This window comes from Panthera pardus, unplaced genomic scaffold (genome assembly GCF_024362965.1).
Source record: "Panthera pardus isolate Hobbes unplaced genomic scaffold, ASM2436296v1 HiC_scaffold_13, whole genome shotgun sequence".
NCBI lineage: Eukaryota > Metazoa > Chordata > Mammalia > Carnivora > Felidae > Panthera > Panthera pardus.
The window spans coordinates 160,951,436-160,977,805 of record NW_026526688.1 but is presented as its reverse complement, the minus strand read 5'-3'; the positions used below and the strand labels follow the sequence as shown (position 1 = coordinate 160,977,805).

General features: G+C 39.3%; 2 pseudogenes; one reads left to right on the top strand and one right to left on the bottom strand.

Moving 5' to 3' along the window:
• Positions 1 to 4,134: 4,134 nt before the first annotated feature.
• Positions 4,135 to 26,370, top strand: part of LOC109275169 (mitochondrial-processing peptidase subunit beta-like) — a 50,242-nt pseudogene continuing 28,006 nt past the window's right edge.
• On the bottom strand, positions 19,638 to 19,738 carry LOC128776795 (U6 spliceosomal RNA; annotated as a pseudogene).

Below are 26,370 nucleotides of genomic sequence, written 5' to 3'. Positions count from 1 at the left end.
CCTGTTTCAGATTCTGTGTCTCCCTCTCTCTGTGACCCTCCCCCGTTCATGCTGTCTCTCCCTGTCTCAAAAATAAATAAATGTTAAAAAAAAATTAAAAAAGACTTACTTAAAACTTACTTTAAGTCATATTCTAGACGGACTTGTAGACTACTAACCTCTAAGACAACTCAATGTGTGTGTGTGTGTGTGTGTGTGTGTGTGTTAAATGCATTTTTGTGCAGGTGGTTCTTTATAAATAGAGCAGTAAGTAGAGGAATAAAGATGTTAGTGGAAAGCAAAAGAGTCCATGCTAAGAATTATGGTCTTTTTAATAAAAAGAAGAGGGGTAAGAAGGAAAACATTTTATAGCACTTAACATGCTAGACATTCATTCAAGTGCTTTTTATATAGTAATTAGTGTTTAGAACAACCCTTCATTAGTCAGAATAGCATAAGCTGTGTTGTGGCAAAAATAAATCCAAAATCTCCATCTTTGGCACAGCACAAGTTTATTTCTTGCTCATTCAAAGTTTGATTTGGGTAAGCAGAGACTCTCCTTCATCTGGGAACTCAAGGATTCAGGATCCCTCCATCTAGAGATACCACTCAAGGGTACTGTGGTAGAGAAGGAGGACGCAGAAGGCAAACTAGCTCTCACCTGCTGCAGTCTTGAAATAACACGTGACCTTTGCACTCCCAGGCCATTAGCCATAACTAGTCACATGACCCCAATAATAGCAAGGGAGGCTGGGAAATGTTGAAGAGCCCATGGATATCCCACTGAGCACTCTTTTACTTATAAGCCTTATTTGAAAGGTAATAGCACAATCCCCATGATTTTTACAGTTGATGGGACACTGACAAACAAGTAAAAGCAATTTATCCAAATTCACAGTTAGTAAGTGGTAGACCTAATACTTTCACCAGACAATATGATTCCAGAATCTGTGCTTCTAAAAATTATATTCTAATGCCTTTCAGAAGTAATAGAAATTTCATAAATGGTTTATATAAGTGAAACAAACTGTGGATGGAGATAGGAAATCTCCTCTTAGAATCCCAGAGCCAGGTTATATGAGCACCATCTGGACACTGGGAATTAGGCCTAAAATGTACAATCACTTTTTTGTAGACCTGAGAAAGGACTCAACCAGAAGGCTGGTGTTCAGCAAGGACAATCAAAGGAAATCCCTGCATCCTGCTAATGGGCAAACACATAGTCTGGAGACATTTGTCTTACTGAGGATGAGCAGCATGAAAAAAATCAACTCAAGACATAGGAGAAAAGTCTTGAAAATCCAAGATCAAGGGAACAGGAGATTAACAGTACAGGAGTCTATTATCTAGAGCAGGGGTGAGCAAACTTTTTTGTGAAGGTCCAGATGGAAATTTTTCTTTAGGTTTTGCAGACCATACTGTTTCTGTGACAATTACTCAACTCTGCAAAAAGGCACAAAAGCAGCCACAGACAATACATATGTGAAAGGGGTGTGGCTGTGTCCCAATAAAATTCTGCTTACAAAAACGGACCGAGGACAAGATTTGGCCAATGGACTGTAGTTTGCCAACCCCTGCTCTAAAAGAAAAGGAAATTAAGAAATATAAATGATCAATAAACATTTGAAAAATATTCAATTTACTAGGAATCCAAGAATTACGAATCTAAACAGTGATGTAATTGTTTATCAACAAACAACTGACAAACATTTCTTAAGAGGTTATTGTTAGAAGAGTTTCAATGGGATGATTTTATATACTTCAGATAAGAGTGTGAATAGGTGAAATTTAGCTTGAAATTAATCTGTAGGAAATTATGCATATATGTGTATAATCTATACATACATATTATGCTCAGTAAAATAAGTTAGAGAAAGACAATATTTTATGATATCATTTACATGTGGAATTAAAAAGCCAAACTCATAAACAGAAAGTAGAGGGGCACCAGTCGCTTAAGGGTCCAATTCTTGATTTCAGTTCAGGTCATAAACTCACAATTTCATGAGATTGAGCCCGATGTCCGGCTCCATGCTGACAGCTTGGGGCCTGCTTGGGATTCTCTCTCTCTCTCTCTCTCTCTCCCTCTCTCTCTGCCCCTCCCCTGCTCATGTGTGCACCCTCTTTCTCTCTTCTCTCAAAATGAATAGATAAACTTAAAAAAAAAAAAAAAAGAAATAGAAAATAGAATTGTAGTTGCCAGGAGCTGAGGATTGGGGTAAATGGAAAGATGTTGGTCATAGGGTACAAACTTCCAGTTACAAGATGAATAAGTTCTGGGGGTCTAGCGACTAGTATATTAACAATAGACTTTGTATACTTAATAAGAAGGTAGAACTTAAATATTTTCACCAAAACTTTTGTACAAAAAACGATAATTATGTGAGGTGATAGATGTGCTAACTTACATTGTTTTGGTAATCATTTTGCAATATATATGGGTATCAAGTTATCACATTATATACCCTAAACTTACACAAGATTATACATGTGTGTATTGTTATATATATCTCAAGCTGGAAAAATATATACACACACTTATATGTGCTAATTTTGTAAATATATATATTTAAGACTGTGTAAGATAAAGTCGAACACAAACCATAAAATGTTAATAGAAGTTAGGATGTAGTATATCTTTGTTTTTCTGTATCTTTCAGTTTTTCTACATAAGCATTTCATAATCAGAAAAAAATAATTTATAAAATACAAAAGAAATATTGTGTTCTTGTTGAGTCAGACTTGATTTGGGCTTTTGAATCAGACTCGAATGAATTCTCAGCTAGATACTAGCTGGTGATCTTAGCCAAATTATTTTATACCCCTGATCTTTAATTTTCTCATTCAAAAAGTAGACATAATCACATTTACTTCTCATGATTTTTTCAAGGATTAAATGAGTTTATATATATGAATATATATGTATATATAGTATATGGCATATTAGAATCTCAATACATATTGGTTACACTTTTAGAAAGACATACAATGGTCATTGTAAAAGCTTTGAAAGTTGAGGAGAGAGACAGTTAAAGCGAACTTATGCATGTGTTGGGAGGGAGAAGAAAAGGGGAGAGAGACGGAGAGCTAGAGAGAAGGAGACAGAGGGGAGAGAGGTTGGGAAGAGAAAGAGAAAGAGAAAATGAAAGAAGGAGGGAGATTGACATTGTTGCAGAGATATTTCTGTGAATGGTGGATTATGGATGCTTTTCTTAGCCAGGATTCAGGTCACTGTAAAACAGTTTTAGTCAGAAGTTGAGAGACAGAACTGGGATATAGGGAAAAAAAAAACACTGGTTTCTTTTCTGAACACAGAAGTTTAAAGAAAAACCTTCTTTAAAGAAATGTTTACTTATTTATTTTGAGAGGGAAGAGAGAGCGTGCGCACCCACAAGTAGCAGAGGGCAGAGAGAGAGGGAGAGAAAGAATGCCAAGCAGGCTTGGCAGGGCTCGAACTGGCAAACTGTGAGATCATGACCTGAGCCGAAATAAAGAGTCAGACGCTTAAACAGTCAGCCACCCAGGCACCCTAAAAAAACCCTTCTTTTATATCATTATTTTTTTAATGTTTATTTATTTTTGAGACAGAGAGAGACAGAGCACGAGCAGGGGAGGGGCAGAGAGAGAGGGAGACACAGATTCTGAAACAGGCTCCAGGCTCTGAGCTGTCGGCACAGAGCCCAACACACGAGCCCACAAATGGTGAGATCAGACCTGATCTGCGGTTCCCTTAGAGCCCCACGTGGCAGCAAACTCCTCGACATAGCACAGAATTGCAGTAGAAACATTTTGGGAAGTAAAGGAGGAGGAGGAGAGAAGAGAAGAAACAAATACCAAGGAGACGAAGTGAAAAAAGGACTTAGCTCTCACAGTGGGTCTTCAGAGAAGAGGAATCCTCCACACTGCTGCTGGGCAGGTCACCAGGGAATCTCCAATAGGCAACAGAACCCCCTCGCAAGCCACCAGAGAGGTGAGACACCAAGCACTTGGGCAAAGAGTTCCTCAAACATCCCTTGCTCTTCTCACCTCCGAGTACCACTGCATAACATGTATCTCCACACCAGAAGCATTTTCCAGATGCTCCTTCTCTCATCTCTTCCTCACCTTCCCACCCCTGCTTTATATCCCACTAAACACACAGGGGCACGTGCACGCATGGGCACACGTGTCAGCCCCTTTGATCGACTCCTTATTCACACCTTTATCTCTGAGCATGGACGTTCCTATCTCTGGCCTCCCCAGAGGGTAGGCTGTGGCTCCTAGAATCTTACATAAAAGCTGTGTGGCACTGCCCGTGTGCTGGTCTGTCTCATGTAGTGAACCATGGTGAGCAATTTGAGGACAGAGGTTCTGTCTCGTGGCCATCGTTCCTAGGCATCGGCACACAAATGTGGCTGGGCTCTTCTTATCGTCACTCTTCGGCACCACCCCCAGCAGAGCTCCTTAAGTGTAGGACCCAACTTCAGGCACACGAGACAAAGTGATCTCAAGAATGCTGGAGTGAGAAGCGAAGAGGCACTACAGGTGACAGAGACCTGTTCACAATGGGGGATGATGGACCTGGGCTGCAGCAACAGACAGGACCAGGGCTGCAAAACAATGGCATAATCTCAACTTCTCTCACCTTCTGAAGGTCTTCCCCTTTATTTGATATTTCTTGCGATATTGCATAGTGTTTGCCAAAGACTGGGCAGAGGTGAGTGGAGGGAATCAGTCTACCAGCTTCCAGGTGGACTTGTCATTCTTACTCTCCATAAAAACTTAAACCTAAATATGTAGTCTCTCTCTTCTTGGCAATCAGTTAGCAACCTATTCTTGGTAAAACCTCAGACATGATGTCCTTGTTAGTAAGGAAATCAGAATGACATGCCTTACTTTACTTATTGAGCACTTACTCTAAGCCATGCCCCATGCTAGGTGCTTTATATACGTTTCACTTAGTCCTCACAAGAAACCTTTGAGGTGAACACTATTGTCCAGTTTTGCCCATGAAGAAGTTATTGAAGGTTGAGTCATTTGCCCAAGGCCATATCTTTAAAAAGTGTTAGAGTGAGGATTTGATACATGTCTTTCTGTCCTGTCCAAACTGTATTCCCAAGCATTATGGATATAAAGTTCTCATTAGCGATCATTCAGCAAAAGTTTAGGGAGGAAAGACCCCAATATCAAATTCTATGTTCAACTATAATGGTAAGTGACTTATCTAAAAGACCAGGGATTGGGTTAGACTACTGATAAGTATGCAGCCTTTAAGAGACTTAGGCTGTAGTGGTAGCAATCAGACCTCAAAAGCGTGTTGGAAGTTGACCCCAATTAACACCACTGGGCATACTCGGTTTAGCTGTAATATCATGTAACTTCTACAACATCCTTAAAACTCCAGGTTCTGTTTTCCAGGGTCATTGATGACAGTTTTGTTTTCAGAACAAACAGCTAGAGTGGGATAAGGATTCCCAGTGGGTATTTAGTCTCTAGCAATGTCTATGACCCACACCTTAAGCCCTAGAAATAAACACAGTCCACTTGCCAAAAGGTCTGTCCATCATGTTGGTTCAGACAAAGATAAACCCAATTAGGTATAATGAAGAAAGTGAAGAAAATTGCTGAGTAGAGGAAAACTCCACACCATTAAAAAGACAGCAAGACAAATCTACTTTTCTAAGGGTTTAAGAATGCCAGGGTAACTGGATTAACTCTGACATCCGTGCTCAGATTTGAACCTTTGGTGGAAGAAAAGCTTATAGCTTAATTTTGCAAGACCCAGCATGGAAACTTTGTTGGCCAGTAGGGAGATAGGGTATGGGAAAATTGGATTAGAACTCCTGATAGAAGGGCTTGAACAATCAAGAGGAAAGTGCAATTATAAGCAGTTGTACTAGACAAGTCTTTCCTCTGTGTGATGTTTCAATTCCAGAAAAGATCACAAGTGGATAACCAAACCATTACTGATTTGTTCCATCTAGCAAGTGGCTAAACTTGAACTGCAACAGCTTTTGTACTGGTAACTGTAAAGAATAAATCTTTTTCGAGGTGCCTGGGTGGCTCAGTTGGTTGAGCGTCCGACTTCGGCTCAGGTCATGATCTCACGGTCTGTGGGTTCGAGCCCCGCATCAGGCTCTGTGCTGACAGCTCAGAGCCTGGAGCCTGCTTTGGATTCTGTGTCTCCCTCTCCCTCTGCCCCTCCCCCACTCAAGCTCTGTCTCTCTCTCTCTCTCTGTCAAAAATAAATAAACATTAAGCAAATTTTTTAAAAAAAGAATAAATCTTTTTCAAAGGCAGTAGTTTTAAGTTATTATTTCCCTCCCTTTTTTAGAGAAAAATTATCAGCCAGCTCCTAAAAGACTGCTCCATCTTTACTTGCCATTGATGTTCCTACCTCTATCTTACCACCCATTTCAATCAGCAACCACTTTCCCTTTTCCCACCCCAAAGTTCTACATGAGCTGCTCTCAGTGGTGATGCCCCTCACAATGTTCTCATAATCCCTATCATTTAACTCACTGCAATATATTATGATTATTTATATGTCTTCCCATATGAGAACGTAAGCTTTTTGTCTTATTCATTTTTGTATGTCAGTATCTAGCACAGTGTCGCGCCCAAGGAAAATTTCTCAGGAAGGGCTTACTGAATGAATTCACAAATGGGTGGCTGGATGTATTGATAAATGAGTAAATTCTTGACTTACAGGATCCCCTGAAGGCCTGCTCTAAGAAGATATTCCTGGATGATCTTTCAGAACGTTCCAGCTCCTTCTGTGTCCTTCTGATGAGTTACTTAACATCATTGAGATTTAGTTTTCCTATTTATAAATGAAAGCAGTGCTACCCACTTCATTAGGTTTTTGAAGCTCCAAATAAGTAACTGATGCTGGGTGCTTATCCACGAACCAGACACTGTTCCCTATCATTCTCTCTATATTTAGTCTGTCTTCTATGGCACAAGTTGTCCAGGGTTGCACTGGGACAGTAGCAACCTTGCTATAATAAGGTACAATGATAACTTGGCCCCAAAAGCTAAGGTATTTGTGTCTGATGTGTTCAGAAGATTTTTTATTGAGGCAGGAGGAGAACTTGATCAAGTCCTCAATTTAGCTTACTTTGTAATAGAAACTTTGTGAATTAGAGTATTTAAGAATACTGCCCAAACTTCCACTTCCCACAATATTAGGGAATAAATATCATGAAGAATCCCCCTGGTTTACAGTGCCTAAAAATGCTGGATAAAAAATGTAAAATGCTTAAATGAGCTGTTAGGAAAAATAATGGAAATCATCGAATCTAAAAATACAAGAAAGCACAAGTTTTCAGAGGTAACCACTGGAAGCAATGGGACCCTGAAGACATTTACTTATTCCTGGTAGCCTATAGTCTTTATTTTAATATAAACCAAGCAGGAGTAAAGATGCAATCCCTAGGCTCTCAACAGGGTGAAGAGAGGAAAAAAAAATCCCTAAATAGGCCAGGACCCAGAAGGTGACATTTTTAATGCAAGGGTAAACCAAAAGAAGAAAGTCTTTCCCACAAAGGAAAATAGTAAAGAAATATTTTCGTCTCAATCTTGATTCTGAGTAGAGTCTAAAATTCCTATTCACAAATGGTTCTCATGAGGGTTTAGAATGAGAATCTAGAATTCACACTACATATGTGGTCCCCAAATACCTAACTTAAAATTTAATTTAAAGTAATTCAAGATTACTAATGCTTTCCCAGGTATACACACATACCTTAAACTGAAGCCTCAAGTATTTTCCTCAGGTAATTATAAATGCATTGAAATATAAAAATATAAAACACAAGAGGAAACAAGTCATTTAAATGAGAATAAGTAGAAATAACAAACAACAGGATATAGCTACAAAAAATGACTGATGTTGGAATTATCAATTAAGAAATATAAAATAAATAAGTTTGATACACTTATTTTTTAAAAAGAATATTTGAAGTATAACAAGGTATGAAAACTATGAAATATGATCAGATAGCTTTGATAAAAGAACCAAATAGAACTTCCACATGAAAAAAAGCGCACATAATGAATGAAATGAAAAACTCAGTAGACAAATATAGCATTAGATACAATGGAAGAAAGAATTAATGAACTGGAAGAAAGAATTGGAGAGTTACTCAATAAGCAGAAGAGGGAAAGCAAAATTGAAAAAAAAATTAACTGGAAGTTAAACCATGGAGAGGGGAGGGTAACAGTGGACATCTGAACACTGCTGTTGCCCATGGCTCTGGTGTTTCACTGAGAAGCTCCTGGTCAGAGGTGCCATTGGGCAGTCATTATAATTTGAAAAGAACAGATTGTGAAATACACAGGCCACTACACAAGTTGTTTTAGATGTTTACAAAACATGAATAACATGTTTGGAAATGGACTCACTTGCCTCTGAAGGCTCTAGGTTCTTGACATATACAGCTGGGTTCTGACTGATTGATCTTGGAAACTTAAATTAAAATAAGATGAATAATGGAATATTTTATTCTCTACAACATACGGATTTAAAGGGCATCCAAAGAGACTTAAATTAGATCTGGAACTTCAAATGAAAACATGGGTGTTTATTTCAATACCTATACCTCCAGAAAGTAGACCACATCTTTGCCAAAAAATTCTTTAAAGATTTGCCAAGAGCCTTAGACATTCTTGTTGATATAATTAAAAAAAAAAAGTACATTCAGAGAAACAGAGATTGAACGTAAGTATGGAAGGACGTGAACGCAAATTTATAAGAACTTGTTTTTTTATTATCTACATGTCACGACTTATCAAAATACTGCACTTGGATGGGCAATTTGGGGACCAATGGAAAATATCAAACCTAAAAATCATAAAGACTTAGTGAACTATGTAACCACATATTATAAAGGGCCAAGAATAGTCCTTGCTGTAACTGGAGGATTTTCCTATGATGAACAGCTTGAGTTAGCAAAGTTTCATTTTGGTGACTTTTTGTCTACACACAAAGGAGAAATACAAAGTCTGCCTACTTGCAAATTCATAGGAAGTAAGAATTGAATGAGGAATAATAAGATTGGCTTTGGCACATCTTGCAAGAGCTGTTTCTGAAGCTGTTGGTTGGGCACATCCAGATACAATCTCTTTCATAGTTGTAAATACGCTGATTGGCAACTAAGAATTGCCATTGCAGAGAAGGAATAAATTTATCTGGCCAGCCAGCCAAGTTCATCTGTCATGGCAAATTCTGCCATAGCTTCCAGTCTTTCCATACTTCCTACACAGATATAGGATTGTGGGGCATCTATGTGAGTTGTGAATCAGCCATTGTTACAGACATGTTATGTATTGTTCAAAAAGAATTAGATGTGACTGTGTACACATATCGCTGAAAGTAAAATTGTACAAGCCAAAATTATTCTAAAAACAAACATGTTGTTGCAAATCTAATGTTCAAGTCCAATTTGTAAAGATATTGGTAGGTAAATGTTATGCTATAATGGAAGAATTCCCATCCCTGAGCTTGAAGTTGGACCCAATGCAAAGGTATACCAAAAGAAAATCTGGACTCAATGCTGCAGATACTGAGAAAGTTCAAGAAGTGTGCACCAAATACATTTAGGGTAAGAGCTCAACTATTGCTGCCGTTGGTTCCATTGTGCAAGATTTTAACTGGATTTGCAGTAACATATGCTGGTTTGTGATTAAAATGCTCTTAATCAAAAATATTTGAATACATTTACTTATAAGACTAACATAAATCTGAAATTTTTAGGCTATTAAACTTTAAAGAAAAAAATGAAAATGGACATGTATATTCAAGAAAGAAGACATGGAGACTATAATTAAGATATCTAACATTATCGAATCACAGTACAAGAAATAAATAATAGAGAAAATGTAGAAGAAGGCAGCACTCAAAGAGATGTTGACTAAGAATTTTTATGAATTTACAAAAGACAGAAAACCTCAGGTGAATCAATGAATCCCATGAAAAATGAATAAAAAGAAATAAAAGTTTCTTATATTTCTTATATAAAAATAAACTTATATTTACATTGTAATGATACTACAGAGCATCAAAGGAAGGAAGGAAGGAAGGAAGGAAGGAAGGAAGGAAGGAAGGAAAGAAGGAAGGAAAGAAGGAAGGGAGGAAGGAAGGGAGGGAAGGGAAGGGAAGGGAAAGGAAAGAAAGGAAAGGAAAGGAAAGAGAAGAGAGAGAGATGGAGGAAAAGGAAGGAAAAAGATTAAAAGAAAATGAAAAAGAAAGAAAAAGAAAGAAAATCTTAAAAGCAGCTGGCAAAGGAACAAGTTAGATTGACATCTGATTTCCAAACAGGTACAATGAAAAATCTGAACATAATGGAATTTTTTAAGCAGAAAGGAAATAACCATCAAGAATGATATTACCATAGAAATTGTCCATCAATAACAAGAATAAAATCAAGACATTTTCAGAAAATAAAAATTGAAAGACCTTTTCAAAAGGAATTTCTAGGAGATGTACACAAGAAAGAATAATGAGCCCCAGGAAAGTCTGAGATGCAAGAAGAAATGCTGAGACAAGAAAATGTTAAATAAGTGGGTAAATCTAAAACAACATTGTAATTAGAGAGGTTAATGACTAGAAGAAGTAAAGTATTGGATAATTATAGTAAATACTCTTAAGTTGGGAAAGGTTAATCCAAATTAAAGCATTTTAGGTTGTTTATATCATTTGAGAAAGGAATAGATGAATGAATGAAATTTAGACTTGCTAAATTAAAATCCATTCTATAATTTCTAGGGAATCATTTAAAAATAAAAATAGAGATATAATTTCCAATTATTTAAGGGAAAATTAAATGAGGAAAAAAAACTAAATCCAAAATAACATGATAAAAAAGAAAGGACATATAAACAGGTAAAGAGAAAACACAATATAAGTGGCAAAATAAATTCAAATATACCAGTAATCACAATAAAGGTAAATGCATAAATTCTTTAATTAAAAGTCAAAGACTGTCAGACTGGATAAAGAAACAAATCCACCTATATGTTATTTACAAGACACCCAACTAAAAGTTAGGGACTCAGGGGCACCTGGGTGGCTCAGTCAGTTAAGCATCCGACTCTCGACTTTGGCCCAGGTCATGATCTCATGGTTTGTGAGATCAAGCTCTGCATCAGAGCCTGCTTGGGATCTTCTCTCTCTGTCCCTCCCCTACTTGCATGCACTTTCTCTCTCAAAATAAATAAATAAACATTTTTTAAAAATAAAAATTAGGGACACAAAAAGGTTCAAAGTAAAAGAATGAAAAAACATTATCATGAAAATATTAAATAAAAGCTAAGTCAACATCAGATAAAATCAACGTTGAGGCACAAAACAATATTAAAGACAAAGAGTTACTACATAATTTTTTTAAAAGTTAAATTTATTAGCAAGGTGTAGTAACTATAAAATTAACAAACCTATCAGCCCAATGAGAGATTTTAATATATCTTTCTCTGTAAGTGGGAGACCAGATAAACAAAAGAACCAGTAAAAATATCAACTTGAGCAATGTCATTAACAGTCTTGATCTAATGGACATCTATAGAACAATACATATAAATTTTGAAAAATTTACATTATTTTCAAATATACACAGAATACATATGAAAATTGGCCATGTGGAAGAGCATAAAATAAATCTCAATAAATTTCAAGGAATCAGAATTTATATAAAACAGTTATCTGAATAAAATATAACTATGTCACAAACTAAGAACACAAACCTCTTTTGGTTTTGAAATTTAAAAACATTCTCCTAAATAACTTTAGTCAAAAACATTATAAGGAAAAATGTTAAATACTTATAATGAAAAGATAATGAAACTCGTGTGAGATAGTCACAGCAAAACTTAGAGGGAAATTTAGAAACTTAAATGCTTTTCTAAAATAGAAAGACTGAAAAGTTAACTAGCTAAGCACATAACCTAGGAACATGGTAATAGAAAAACATAAAATATGTAAAGTGGAAAGCAAGAAGTAGTAACTGTACAAGCTTAAGTTAATTAAATAAAAAAGAGAATATTATCAAAGCAAAAGTTGACTCTTTCAAAACACTAATGAATCAACAAACTTCTGACTAAACTGAGAAGAGAAAAAAAAGACTTAATTAACGATGTTTAAAATAACTAAGTGAATGTAATTACTAATGCAGAATAGATTGGCAGGTTAACAGTGAATATCAATAACAAGTAAATTTGAAAACATAGATAACAAGAACAAATTTAAAGGAAAAAAAGAAAATAACTCCAGAAGATATAGATAACTTAAGTAATCCTGCATTTATTAAAGAAATAAAATCAATAATTTTAAATCTCTTCACAAAGTAAAAATTAGTCCTTGAGCATTTTACTTGAGCATTCTACAAACATTCAAAGAACAGATAATGGCCATCTTGCACAGACTCAGAGAACAAGAAAGAAAGAAAAACTACTCACATAATTTCATGAAACTATTATAATCTGATACCAAAACCAGAAAAAGATGGTGTAAGACTATCTTTGTATAAGATAGTATAAGGAAATAAATCTTAGAAATTAAAAGTAAGAGAGCAGAAATAAAAAATTAATGAAACATCTGAAAATAAAATTGAGAAAAATATTTCAAAAGACACAAAGTTATAAAATATGAGAGAGACGATAAGAAAAGATTTGAAAACCAAAGAGAATTAAAAGGGTAAGAAATAGAAAATCAAAAGAGTACGTTCAATATCCCACAAATAGAAGTTCCAAAAGAGAAAATAGAGGGAAATCAATTAGGAAATAAATAAAATAAGAAAGTTTCTAGAACTAAAGAAAGAAGTTTCCAGATTGAAAAAGCCCATTGAGTATCCATTATGATAAATGAAGACCACACCACATCACATTATTGCCAAATGTCAAAATACCAAGTTATGCTCACTGCTGTATCTCTAGTGACTAGAACAAGTGCCTGTGCTGTTTGTGTACTGTGCCAATTACATACAGGGAATCAGGAACTATGATGATATAGGACTTCTCAACATAGATCCAGCTGCTGTGATTCTTTTGTTGTTGTTGTTGTTGTTTTGCTTTTGCAGTGTGATGGTTTAAAGAGAGAAACAAACAAAAAAATAGTATGTGGCCTTATCTCTGGATGAAAAAAGGGACTTTCTATCAACTTCTTACCATGTCTATAAAGGTGACCCTCTGCTTCTTCCAAGCTAGTATGTATTCTAGTATGCTTTTTCCCATTCTATGAACATTGGGAAATAGAAAAGAAGGCAGAGATTCACCAATCCATTCAACTAAAACCTATTCACTGTTTCTAGTTCCAGGACAAAATGGAGTAGACGCACGTCTCCCTATTGTTCCCACTAAATAGAGAGTTAAAACCACTGAACATTATATGTAAAAGAAATATAAGAAGACTTGAACTTTAGAGAAAAGGCAGACTGTCTAAGGACCTCATGACCCAAGGAATGACACAGGGGTAAATTTCCAGGGTTTTCTTTTTCCTGTTTATGGTGGGTGGTGGAGAAGCTGACAACCAGGAAGTGCCAGTGGGCACCGACAAAAAATGTCCTCCCCAAAGTCTATTCTCTCTACAAAGGAGCAGGAAAGGGACAACCTAACAAGATAGTAAATGTTTAGACAATAACTACTGCACTCTAGGGAAACACCTTGGAAAAAACTGTGGTCCCACCACCATTATCAAAGGCCAAGTGGAACAATATCAAGGTGCCCCTTCGGCTCCCAGCCAACTTGGAGGCCCGGTAAGGAGTCTGATCTCCTACCTTTACCCAGCAGTAATGAGATACCATGCTTCTCGGTGTCCACAGAGGTCAAGAGGAAAACCTGGTCTTCTTCCCACCAGATAGCAGTGGGACAGTGTCCACTTTCCTCTACCAGCGCTGTATCAGAGGCAGCCTGCTAAAAGAGAAGATTTAAATAATATTGCATCTGATAACATAATATTCAAAATATCCAAGATAAAATTTAAAAAATAACTACTTAGTATACTAAAAACCAGGGAGGGAAAAAAGCAGGGAAATCACAACTTGAATGAGAAAATACAAACAGCAGATGCCAACACAGAAATTACATAGATGTTGACATTATCTGACAAAGATTTTAGAGCAGTTATCACAAAAATGCTTCAAAAAGCAATTACAAACGTACCTGAAAAAATGAAAAATATGAAGTTGCAGTAAAGAAATAAAAAATATAAAGAAGAATCAAATAGAAATTTAGAACTAAAGAAAATAATAATCTATATTTAAAAACTCATTGGATGGGGCGCCTGGGTGGCTCAGTTAGTTGAGTGTCCAACTCTTGATCTCGGCTCAGGTCATGGTCTCAGGGTCATGGGGTCGAGCCCTGTGTCAGGCTCCATGCTGAGCATGGAGCTTGCTTGAGCTTCTCTCTCTCTCTCTCTCTCTCTCTCTCTGTACCCTTCCCCCGACTCATGCTCTTGCTAGCTCTCTCTCAAAATAAAATAAAATAAAATAAAATAAAATAAAATAAAATAAAACTCATTGGATGGGGTCAACGACAGAATAGAGAGGACAGACGAAAGAATTAGTGCTTAGAGATAGAACAATTACAATCTGAATAGCAGAAAGAAAATAGAGTAAAAACATAAAATTTAAAATAAAAACATAACTTAAACCCTAACATATCAATAATAACATTAAATATAAGTGTTCTGAATACACCAAATAAAAGACAGAGGCTGGCAGAGTCAATTAAAAAGCATGACTTAACTCTATGGTCAAGGTCACTCTGCTGAGTGAAAAAAAGCCAATCTCAAAAGGTGATATACCAAACGATTCCACTTATATAACCTAAAAATGCCAAAATTATGAAAATACAAAGCAGATTAGCTGCTGCCGGGGGTTAGGGATGGTGGGGAGGGACTGGGTATGACTATAAAGGGAGATCTTTACGATGACGCCACAGTTCTGCGTCTTGACTCTGATGGTGGTTACATGAATCTACACTCATGATAAAATGACATTCGACTGTATACACACATTGCAGCAATGTCAGTTTCCTAGTTTTGACATTGTTCCATAGTTATGTAAGGTATAATCACTGAGTAAAGGGTATCTGAGATTTCTGTGTACTATTTTTGCAACTTCCTGTGCATTTTTAATTTTTTTCAAAATAAAAAACCTATTAAGCACTTGTTTTGCCAAGTTTTGACATCAAGGACGAACAAAATACAGATTTAGAAAATCCTGCCACTTTATACTCCTTGTAAGGGAGTGGGTAAGACTCAAATATGTTAAAGATACAAATAGCAACAAAAAAGGGTTGCAGCTATATGAGTAGTTCTGGGGTTGCAAAGTCCAAGAGCACCAAGCCCCAAGTATTGAGTCTTTAGAATAACAATTCAAAATGATAACTATTGAAAAACACAGCCTTAGTTCAATGTCAAATTTATGCAGTCAAGGTGAAAAGCAGAGTATACCCACTAGTGGATCAAAGGGGCTTGCTCCACCCAGAACAGCCCTTTTTCTGCATGAAAAAGTTTTCATGCATGAAAAATTATCTAAAATAGATCTTACCACATACAACACTCATCTGCTAAGTGGCAAGTCTTTTCCATAACTGATCACCACTTGTCCACCCAGGCCACTTGCCAACCTGAATAATAGGGTGTAAGCCTGGGCACAGGCCCTAGTCACAAGGCCAGCTGCCCATGTTCTGGGAGGACCTCCAGGGGCACACACATTAGGCAGACCCTCCCTGACACAGAGCAATCCATCACTTCCCAAATGGCCTTCCTCCCGTATTTTAGTGAGACTGATGTTACCAAGATCTCATTTTTCTGGCCCTGAGCCAGTAGAAACTTCTGTTCTTTGTTCACCCATGTTTGTTTGTTTGTTTTTTACAAATGAAAAGCAATTTATTATGTAATATTCTGTGCCTGCAATGGAATATGTGCAATATACATAAGCCCACCGGCAAACACAAGATCCCAACATTGACAATATAATTGAAATTAGTTGCGCCCTCCTCCCCAATATCCATTCTCCTGCCTTCTCCTCAAACATAACCACTTTCCTGAATTTTGTCTTTATCATACCCTGTTTTTATTATTTTTTTTAATGTTTATTTTGAGAGAGAGCGCGCGGAAGAGAGTGCGAGTGGAGAGAGACAGAGAGGGAGAGGGAGAAAATCTCAAGCAGGCTCCGCATTGTTAGCCCAGAGACAGCACAAGGCTCGATCCTATGAACTGGGAGATCATGACCTGAGCCGAAATCCAGAATCAGACGTTTAACAAACTGAGCCCCCCAGGAGCCCCTATCATACCCTTGTTTTTTAAAAACAGTTGACTGCAGGGGCACCTGGGTGGCTCAGTCGGTTGAGCGTCCGACTTCGGCTCAGGTCACGATCTCGCGGTCCGTGGGTTCGAGCCCCGCGTCAGGCTCTGTGTTGAGTGCTCAGAGCCTGGAGCCTGTTTCAGATTCTGTGTCTCCCTCTCTCTCTGACCCTCCCCCGTTCATGCTCTGTCTCTCTCTGTCTCAAAAATAAATAAACGTTAAAAAAAAAATTAAAAAAAAAAAATTAAATTAAAAAAAAAAACACAAAAAAAACCAGTTGACTGCAATGTAGTTTTCCCCAAACAATATTTGCTCAGTTCTGCTTATTTTTGAAAATATGGACAGTGCTTTTATGAACAGTCTTATACATGTCTCCGATGCACACGTGCAAGAGTTTCTTGAGGGTACACACCCAGGAGTGGGACTGCTGGGCCACAGAAATGTCATCATTACCTGTGCTACACATGCTAAGTTATTTTCCAATGAAACTGTGCTATTTTACAGTCCCACTATTAGTATACAAGATTCTGTTTTTCCACATCCACGCCAACATTTGGTATTATCAGACTTCATAATTTTTTGTCCATCTAGTGGATTTAAAATGATATCTCACTATGATCTTAATTTGTATTTCCCCGATTACTAACAGTGTAGAGAATCTTTTAGTATCTTGAATTGTCATCTATATTTATTTTTGTGAATTACATCATGTTTTCTGGACATTTTTTTTTAATAGTTTGCAGGCATGCATTATATATTCTGGATCCTATTTCTTTGTCAGATGTGGTGTCAAGATTTTCTCAGAGTTTGTGGCTGATCTTTTTACTGTCTTTATGATGTTTCCAGTAAGCAAAAGTTATTAATTTTAATGAAGTGAAACTTATTCATCTTTTCCTTTTTAGTTTGTGCTTTTTGTCTTTCATCCCCATAGAGAAGGAAGAATTCATTGTGAAAGGGAAAACTTGAAATTGTTTAGAAGAAAAAATGGCAGAATGGCCTTTGTGACCTTTGGGGAGAGAATGATTTCTTAAACAAGACCCCAAAAGTGCTTATCATAAGTCATTGCTGTGTTAACAAACATTTTTAAGGACTGTTAGAATAAATCAGGAAGATAAGCTGAGCCCTCACCACTTTTTCTTATTTTCCCCGGAGAACCACAGCCATGTGCACTGCTGTTGAAGGGGTGGTCTCAGGGCAAAGGGCTGTTGGTGCAGCCCCGAGGACTGGCCTCTGTCCCATCCTTGCCGCCTGGAGGCCACCGCCTTCCCAGAAGGGAGGCACAGGGATCTGCAGCAGTTTCTTCACCTTTAGTTCTTTTTTGTTACTAGTGCTGATGGGGGTCTGTTTCCGCTAATCTTAACTGTGGCAAAATGCTCCAGGATGTCTATTCTTCTGGTTACATATGGAATTTCCTGGACTTCAGTTGATTGCTTGGGATGGGGGCTGATTAGATGCAGCTATTTCCAGGCATCCTTGCCTTTTCTTTCCTGAAAAACCATTGTGTTTGTAACATATTTTTAGGTGGGGCTGCATTATTCACATACATTTTCTTTTCTTTTTCGCTAGTTTCCAATCGAAGTTTTCTTCCAGATAAAAACCACACTAGCATCGAGGGCTACTTTCAACAGTCCTATTCTTTGTAACACTATTTATATAGTCCTTGTAATACTGTACTTTAACGTACTTGTGATTTTAAGGCCCATTTTTTTCCTGCGTGATCTCATAAGGCTTCCCTCAATCCCCCTCATCACCCCCTGCTCCGTTCCCATATATCTATTTATGGGTCATTATCCTCTCTTCTCCATCAACATCTTCTCAGCATAGCTGAATGCTCCAGGGAGACTGGGCTGGTGTGAGGTTCTGCCATGATGAATGGGTTTCTTTTCACTCTTCGGTAATGAGCTGGCTTCTACTAAGGGCACCTAATTTCTTGGTAGCTACTTCGAGTAAGTAGATTAGGTTACCAGTGTTACTGCTTATCTCATTCTAGAATCAATGATCCAATTCACAGGCTCACCACCTATAAATCTGGGGAAACTATTACACAGAAGTCCTAGTAATTGATTAGTGGGCATTTTCTGAAATGAATCATTTACAAGACAAAGCCTTGGTTCCCAGCCTATTTCTGAGGCAATTAGGACCTAATGAGTTGCTTATTTGTTGACTGTTTGATTAGGGCCATTGATTCTGGTATAATATCTGAATCTTGTACCTCGTTTCTCAGGGTTTTGACCACCAGCTCTTCCTCATTTCTTTTTCCTGTACTTCTTTCTGAAGCCTTCTCACAGAGATGCCCCCGTCTGTGGTACAGTAGATCCTTAATTTCCATCTATCTGTTCATTTTGATGGCACTGAGATGTCATGGCCGTTGGGATCCTTGAAAGAAATCACAGCCAGGATGTGCCTCCTTTTGCTTATCTTCCCAGGACCAGCTGACCATATCAGAGAAAAAGGCTGAAGGGAGGCATAGGCAGAGAACACACAGAATGCCCTGCCCCTCCTCCCAAGACCTGTATGGTAATGCAGCCAACAGAGAACTGCTGTTCTCCACCATCAGGGAGATGGCCATGAGGCCGAAATCCTTGTTTTTCCAATCAGATAAGCATACGGTATTTACACTTTTGTATATGCCAGGCGCTAAATTATAGACTGTGCCTTAAAATCTGAGTGGGACAGGAAGTCAGATCATTGCTGCCATACACTGGAGCACTTTCTGGGAACGAGGTCATTTGCACTAAGAGTTTCACCTACACCATCTTATTTAATCTTATTAGCATCATCTGTCCTCGGTGTTATCATCCGTATGAGAAACCCGAGGCAGAGAAAGGTTGGGTACATTTTCTAGGTCGTTCAACTAATAAGTGAAGCAATTCAATTCAAACATAGACTTGGCTAACTCAAGAGGGTGCTTTTCACCACTACACCACATTGTCTCCCTCTTTAAAAAAGAAATGATAGGCCAGAACTACATGATACTAAGTAAAAGGAGGTTTCTCACAGAAAGGAGAGTTCTCCGTAGGCTAGAGTAGTCACGGGCTATCGAGTAGAAGGGAGGTGTCCATAGAGAACATCTAACCCCAGATTTCTCAAACACTTTTTTAAATCTTTTTTTTTTAATGTTTATTTATTTATTTTTGAGACAGAGAGAGACAGAGCATGAACGGGGGAGGGTCAGAGAGAGAGAGGGAGGCACAGAATCCGAAACAGGCTCCAGGCTCTGGGCTGTTAGCACAGAGCCCAACATGGGGTTTGCACTCATGGACCGCGAGATCATGGCCTGAGCCGAAGTCGGACACTTAACCGACTGAGCCACCCAGGCGCCCCTCTCAAACATTTTTTAAAAATTGTGGTGAAAAAAAAATCACATAACATAAAGAAAGACAGAAATGTTTCACGAATTTTCATGGCATCCTGGTGGAGAGGCCATGCTAATCTTCTCATTTCAGCTTTAGTATACATGCTGCTGAAGCAAGCACTCTCAAACTTTTTAACTTCCAACCCACAACATGAGACATATTTTACATCGTGACCCAGTAAACACATGCATAAATAACTGAAATGAAATTTTACTTCACAATGCTTGCCATACTCTATGTTTTTCTACTATGTTTTATACCTTTCTTTTAAAATAATTCTGGTTATGGCCTGTTAAGTAGACTTTATGACCTAGAGATACTGATCTAGAAACCTCAACAGATGGGGAAGTTGAGACCTAGAGATGCCTGGGGTACCTAGCACAGTGTCTTGCAAACAGTAATTCTAAGTGTCTTTGTTGTATTTCCTTATGTGACTCAGCACACCCACGCAGCACCTCAGTGGCAGAGCTGGGATGGAGCCCAGATTTCCTGATTCCCAATCCAGAGTTTTTCTGTCAAGGAAAGTTTGTCAAAGAGGGACTCTCCCATGGCAGAGTTTCTTCACAGGTGTGGGTAGAAGTAGGGGGAAATAAACAGTGAAGTTGTGAAAGACCCACGCTGCTCCGCTCCCCAGTGGCCCTTGCCCAAGATCACCAGGTGCTGCGACGGAGCTGTCTAATTCCAAAGCTGGTGCTCTTTCTCTGGTTGTCTATCCTGATTGCCCAGTGAAATCACCTAGGAGCTCTGGACTTATGTCCAGCCTACACTCAGATCAATTTCATCCAATTAGTTAAGGGTAGGGTATGTTCTAAAAGCTCCTCAGCTGATTTGAATGCAGAGTGACCACCTCAATGCAGGGTAGAAGATATCCCTTAAAACTATTCCTGCTTCCCCTTCAAGCTCCAACCAAAATGCCTCCCTCCTTGCCTGACAGCATCCTGACTCAAATTCAGAGTCCAAAAAAAACTGCCTTCCCATTATTGTATTCATCCAGCACTCCTAGAGCTTTTTATCCTGTGTTTATCTCCCCTCCTAGATGATGCATTTACTGAGTGCAGGGCTTATGCCTTACTCATCTCTGTATCCAAGCATGCAATAAATATTTACAGAATGCCCTTTGCTCAGATGGCTCTTCTTCCCCAAACCACCCAGACCTCCTAAATCTACTGTGATACAGCTATAACTCCTAATGAGGGTGATGGAATTTCTCCCCAGGATGAGTTCTACCAAGGACAAGAGGGACACTCTCCGTTGCAGCTGCAAAATCCTGACCAGGGAAGACAGAGTCACTAAAGGCAGTGAGACTGCAGCAACGCTTCTTGTGTGTCTGGGCTTTCTCTCCCAATATTTCCCCTCCAGTGTCTTTCAGATTTTGGACAAGGCAGTGGCCCAGTTTGCAGAACCCTGGACAGGAAGTGGGGAAGAAGGACTTCCTGTCCTTGTCATGACCGTGAGCGCGTTGTGCAGAACTCACTTTTCCCTTTTGTTAGCTGGGAATGACAGCATTCCTAACTAAATTGTCACCTTCTTCTTCTTTCCCCCTTGGGGATTATATAAGAACTCATATATGAAAACAAGCTTCGTTTGGGTCCTTGAGCTTTTCTGAGGACAGCTTTGTATAAATATAAGATACCTTTTGTTATTGTTTATAGCCCAAGGGATTTGCGGAAAGAAGTTGAGAGCCAGCGATGCTCTTTTTTATAGGCAGAAAATAGCTGCTGGAAAAACAACCTGGTGTGTAGAGCACAATGTTCTTATCGAGCAGACAGAATTATCTTTCCCAGGCAGCCATGAACGCGAAACACCTGGTGCACACGTTTCCTGCCCCTTCACATATTTTGAAAGAAAGGGACCTTTACCCTGACCTGTCAAGCAGTGATCTTCATGAACTTCTGTCCACAGACTCTGTGACAGTTATCTTGGCTTGCTGCTATGGATTTCAATGGTAAACATAGCTGATTGTCACTTAAGGGGCATCTTCTTCTCCAGATAACATTCAGATCTTATCAGATCCACACAAATGCATTTCTTTTTCCTTAAAATGCAGCCACTGGATTGGTTAAGAGCCAGGGGCTTCCTACCACATCCACCCAGCACGGGATTGGGTGCTGCTGAGAAAAACAGGGACCTTGAAGACTTGATCCTGACCTGGCGATTGTTTACAATCTTTGGTGAAAGAAAACAAAACAAAGTCACGGAAAACATTTAGTGAACAGTACGTATCTATTCATAATAGGATTCGCTTTCTACATTAAAAACTCAAAGGTGTTTAAAGAATGTAGAAATCCATGTGGGGAAGCTCTTTGGAGGACAAGGACACAATACACACAGAAGGTGCCCAATAATGTCAGTTAAGTAAATGAAAGAAACTTGGGTTGGGCCTTGAAAGACAAAAAGCATTTGAAATGGCGGAAGAAGGAGCAGATAGCCATGGCTGGAAAAGCCACGTAGCACAGTAGTTTAAGTACTGACTGTGGAGTGAGGCGGGTTGACCCGGGTATGCCACACCCCAGCTGTGTTTCTGAGCAAGTTCAGTAACATCCCTAAGCTTTAATTTCCTCTTCCATGATAAATGAGTACTAAGAACACCTCCAGCATTGGTTTGGGGGAGAATTGAATGAGGTAAATATAGTCAAAGCTCTTAGCACATTGCTGAGCCTGTAGTGCGGCTCAAACAATACTTGTTGTTGCTGTTGTTGTTACCATCAGGAAAAAATGCGAACAAAGGCAGGAATCACTTAGTCTGTAATAAAATAATCAATATACTTGGTCTCAAGTGTGATTCATATGAATTCAAGCAGACAGAACTTGCCCACTGGAAGGAAGAAAAATGTATATTACCTCCTCAAGCTCTAATTTCCTTCTTTCAGCACCTCCCCCACCCCCCCACTGCCTCCATATCCCCACTGTGCCACAGAGAGCGCATCATCCCTCTTCTTTGCCCTCCCTCTGCCACTGATTTCCCCTGCCCCCTTGCCCAGGGCTGGACGAGAGCCTGGTGAGTCATAAGGAAGGACTCTGCAATTTTAGCCTTTCTGGCAACAATGACAGTGTAAGGGGTCTGGGGAAAGAGATTCTCTTGGATGTTTCTTGATCCTATCAGGTCTTAAATAGATAGCCAACCTCCTCTAACATAAGGAGCACTCAGCAGGAAAATTATGAGTTCCTTCACAGATCAAACTTTGAAGAGTTTCAAAGTTTCAGGGGAACCGAAAGAATTCTTCATTTTTTCCCTGGCAGTGACACCCCTTGGGCCACAGGCACCACAGCGAAACCATGATGTCACAGGCCATTAGACTGTTGTGTAGTTTGGGCACCACACACAAAAGCCTGATGTAGGCATCTGCTTGTCCAGCTGTGAGCTCCAACCTTCTTCCTGCTCAACTCACCCTATATATGACAATCGTATTCCTCATGGCCATATCCCTAGGTTCATAAGGTTCTCTTGGCAAATTACCTACAGAATAAAACCCAAACTCTTTAGCCTGGCAGATAAAGGTCTTCACATCCATCCCTGTCTTCTCTGCCTCCTACTCATCTCCTGCCACAACAAACTTCTCCTCGGTTCTCCCAAACACCACACTCTTTCAGGACATTTTCCTTCAATCTGAACATCTTCCCTAACCTTCACCGGTAAACTCCTGCTCACTCTACCAGAACAACTCCGATATCACTTCCAAACTAAAAATGATCAGATGGTCTCCAACCTTTGGAGTCTACGGTCCTTTGTTCCAGGTTGTCTAGATCCCAAAAGTTTGACACACAATGGATGCTTAAGAAATATTTCTTGGGGGCGCCTGGATGGCTGAGTTGGTTGGGCATCCGAATTCGGCTCAGGTCTGATCTCACCATTTGTAGGCTCATGTGTTGGGCTCTGTGCTGACAGCTCAGAGCCTGGAGCCTGCTTCAGATTCTGTGTCTCCCTTTCTCTGACCCTCCCCCACTCACACTCTGTGTCTCTCTCTCTCAAAAATGAATTAACACTTAAAAAAATTTAAAAAAAAAAAGAAATATTTCTTGAATGAATGAATGAGTTCTGACTTCAATAACAGCATTCATTGCAATATGTGGTAAGTGTCCTACTTACTTGTTGGTTTCATCCAACAGTGAACTTCTCAGAAGGGTGAGGTAACAAGAAATTGTGTGTTTTATATCTGGTGTCTCCGACCCTAGCCCAGTGACTCATAAGGTAGGCTTCAAGTCAAAGTTTGACAAATTAGTGAATTTCTAATATATCTTCTGGGGAAGTTATTTTTTTCTCATTATGCCTTCTTTATTGCATGATTAGCCTGTCCTCAATTAGTGTTGGGTGGAGGGAAGGGACAGGAAAGAGATCAGAAATCTTTTGTTACCTTACCCATCCAGGGTATAGCCGAGAATATGAAAAGCAGGAGGAGGGGGAGCCTGTCTCAGATCACAGTCCCTGGAATAAGGCTGAGACAGCGGTCTTGGGCAAATTCTCACCGCAAGACCTTGTAAGGGGGGGCGGGGGGGGGGGGAAGAAAGGGCGTGTGAGAAGCGAAGTGAGGACATGGGTTCAGCTGTATTCCACCCTTAACTCAATCCCATGGGAAATTCTGGGACAAGGGTGGCTTCATGGAACTGTCCTACCTGGAGGCAAAGGGGCTGGGCTTTTATATTGCTTCGTCAATAGTTGTCTGCAAGCTACACCCAGAGGTCAGGGGACAACCTGCAGGCAGTTTTGGGTGGAGCAGCTCCCATGGGCCAAGAGCAAGTCTTCAGGGAAGGGTGCAGCTGTAAGCCATTGGTCACCAACACTCAGAGCAGCTGAGTGGCAAGAGAACTAGTCTGGTGAAAGAATCTGAACAGCACAGCAAAAGCCCTTACCACACCCCTAAAAATAAAGAGAGTAGACAGTGTTTACTCCTAGAAGGATTATCCAAGACTTTATTTAAAACCTATCTACTCCTACTTGGTCAACAAGTCTCTTTGGACTGGAGCCTCACTCTTCAACAGATTAGAAACAGCAAGAGAGAAGAGAGTGCAGAAACTCTTAAAGGTAAATGCACCAATTGAGAAGCAAAAAACAAACAGGAACTGCAAAAAATATTGCAGTCTGGAACCTTACAGTGTAAAGCCCTAGGAGGGTTGTAAATTAAAGTCCAAAAACATTGAGATTTACAATGATGCCCTAAGTCAACAAGAAAAGGTTAAATAAGCTATGTCTGGCATTCTATGTTGAAGAACACAGGGTGATGTGCAATGTAATTTTAGAAGATTTCATTTGAAATGTGGAAGCTTTAGGTATGTGAACAATTACATAGACATTTTATTTTTGCAGAATCTCTCCTTCCCTGCCAGCCCTAGATAAGTGATGTGTCACTGAAATACACCGTGGACAACATCTGACCCCCAGGAGCCTGTTGAAACTTCTTAGACAGCAGCATAACCTCAGCCTTTTTATTTATTTTTTTTTACTTATTTGTTTTTTCAATATATGAAATTTATTGTCACATTGGTTTCCATACAACACCCAGTGCTCATCCCAAAAGGTGCCCTCCTCAATACCCATCACCCGCCCTCCCCCCTCCCACCCCCCTTTTTTTTCAATATATGAAATTTATCGCCAAATTGGTTTCCATACAACCTCGGCCTTTTTAAATGTTCTGACCATTCTGATTCCACCTAGCACAAGCGATTGAATAATCAGAGCTGACAGAAAGCTCCGATAACCATATATACACACAGTCTGACGGAAAGAGCTCTAGACGGGCATCGGACACAGAGTTCAAGTTCCTCCACGGTCACTGACATTTATGTGACTCTGTGCAAATAATTTATGTCCTCTGAGTCTCAATGTCTTCATCTGACAGGGAATATTATCATATTATCATGTTATTATTAATATTTATTATATTACATATATACTGACAGTTAACCTATAAAACTGGTGAGACAGACACGGATGCCATTTCCCACATATTTCTTCTGTCCCAGTTCACTGTTATCTGGCCTCCTCTGCTGTCCCCTCAGTAGCTGACCTGTATCCCCATTTCTTGCTCCTATTTCAGAATGACTGTCTTTGGAGAATGGGGTTTCTCAGGAAGGACATTGCACAATCAGAAAACGCCGATCTGCCAAGGCCGTAACATTTTTTTTCCTGGAGCCCTTTCAGGAATGTGTCACAGGAGGTGGGGGAGATGGGCCATGGAACAGAGAGTACTAGGCACCAGCAACCAGGTAATAAAATGTTCGAGCACTCCTTTTCAAAACCTGATGAAGACATCAATCTTCATTAAGTCAAGGAGTCTGGGGTCCGTGGCCGTGAAATCTACTGAGCTGCCTCCAAAAGCGGGAGAAACAATGACCAAAATGTTGGCCACAGAGGGAAAGGCAGTGAATTCTAGAACTGGATGATGTCTATTTTCAACAAGTGTTGAATGTGCCAGTAGCTATTATCCCTAAACACGAGCCTCAAGCTCCGTGGGGTGCCAGAGCCAGCTTGCACCAACTCAAGAGAGCCAATTACTCATGGCTGTTCCCAACTCCACTCTCAGTGATGTCATGCTGGTAGCTTGCAACCAGCCATGGTGTCAGTATTTACCACGGGGGTCAGCACGTGCCACAAATAGGGCTTTATTTCCTTCCAGAGAGCCAGCAGGTACACACCACCCCTTAAGCTTGTATCCAAACGTCAACAAGATGCGTGGAATCCTGAAACAGCTTTCAGAAGAGCAGTGTTGTTCTTGAATTTCCGTGTGAACTGCTGGGGAAAAAAAAAAAAAAAAACT